At 51.6% G+C, this 1,732-nt stretch overlaps 1 pseudogene; it reads right to left on the bottom strand.

Moving 5' to 3' along the window:
• The window catches only part of LOC102262838, a 2,496-nt pseudogene extending 1,504 nt beyond the window's left edge, over positions 1–992 (bottom strand).
• Positions 993–1,732: the final 740 nt, after the last annotated feature.

Genomic DNA, 1,732 nt, shown 5'->3' on the forward strand with positions numbered 1-1,732 from the left:
TTGCTTGGGGCTCATCTTCTCTGTCACATGGGTGGGACCTGGAGGCCCCTCCTGGCGCTGGCACTGTGGATGCTCTAGCTCTCCATCTGCCAGCTGGGCTGGGGCAGGTCTTCCAAGTATGGCCTGAGCCAGGGCTTCTGGGTCCTGAGGACACTCCTATGGGCCACTGTCACGGTTCTCTAGTGAGTCATACAGCAGATCCAGGTCCTCCTCCACCTCAGGGACATGCTCCGAAGACTCCTTCTCTGAGTCCAGGACCTCCTCCCACTCTTGCACCCTGCGCAGCCACGCCCCAAATTTCTTGTTGGCATCTCGTTGCCTGGTCATGAGTGGCAATCTTACTACACTTTGGCGCTGCTTTTGGGGCTCCTCAAAGTCGAAGTCCTCCTCCTCTTGGTCCTGCCCATGGCAAGGATCATAGCTGCCCTACTGATCCGAGAATATTTCATACTCCATCTCTGAGTAATGAACCCGGGACTTGGCCTTGTGGCTGGCCTTCTGGGTGCTGTCCTTGGGGTCGACAGGGTGGAGATGCTGACCTCAGCCATGTGGGCAGATTTCTCCATGATGGTGCTATGGAGGCTCAGCATCCGGCCACCCTCGAGGGGTCGCTGCATCACCTCAGCCATGTCGATGGTGCCCACGGTGAGCATCCGGTAACCCAGGATGGTCTGTTTGTTAAGGCGCTGCTTCTGCTGAAGCATGATCTGCAGCTGCTTGCCTTCTCTCTTGAGGTAGTGAGGATACAGCAGGGAGGTCAGCACCAGGTCGGTCTTCACTTGACCACTAGGGGGCAGCAGAATCTCATCAGACCTCAACATGTTTTTGGAGCCCTGCATTTTAGTAGTGACCACCACAGCGCTGAGCTCCTTTTCCAGCTTCTTGTAGATGAGCAGCTTGGTTAAGGTAAGGCTACACAGCCTGGGCACGCAGGCGGGGCTGGAGCATTCCACCTCCCAGGTGGAAAACAAATTCATGGGCACTTGTGTGTTGAGAGCATCGGGCATGCGGTCCAAGCCCGCAGCTGCCGAGATGCTGGTCTGATTTCGATCCTGTGTTGGGAGAGGGGGCACATGCCATCAGAGGCAGCTCATAAACCGTCAGGTGGGCTTGGGGCTCCAGCTCAGAATGAATCCCAAGCACTCAGTGATTGGTGGCAAGAGGTGGGACAGGGGTGATCCCAGGGACCAGATGCTAACCTGGCAGCCTTGCAAACTCAGAGATTTAAAGTAACCACAAAGGATGGTCTGAAATTAAAGTGTGGTGTTTTTGTGTGTTTTTTTTTTTAACTGAAAGCAGCTTATGGTGGGTACTGGTGTCCTAGGCCAGTGGTCGGCAAACTGCGGCTCGCGAGCCACATGCGCCTCTTTGGCCCCTTGAGTTTGGCTCCTCCTAAGACTTAGGGGTACCCTAATTAAGTTAATTACAATGTACTTACCTATATAGTTTAAGTTTAAAAAATTTGGCTCTCAAAAGAAATTTCAATCGTTGTACTGTTATATTTGGTTGTTTACTAATGAGTTTGCTGACCACAGTCCTAGGCTGTCATCTTCCCTGAGAAAAGTAAATCTTTATCTTAACTGAGCCTGTCTATTGTCTTTTTGCATCTATGACAACATATTTTTGGAATGTCAAAGAAATTTTCCTTTTTATTCAGACCCTCAGAGCACAGGCACTGCTCTGCTCTCTGCAGAGACCACACATCCCCTCATTGTTATTGAGTTCATTGTTG

The sequence above is a fragment of the Myotis brandtii genome, unplaced genomic scaffold (assembly GCF_000412655.1).
Source record: "Myotis brandtii unplaced genomic scaffold, ASM41265v1 scaffold1103, whole genome shotgun sequence".
Lineage (NCBI taxonomy): Eukaryota > Metazoa > Chordata > Mammalia > Chiroptera > Vespertilionidae > Myotis > Myotis brandtii.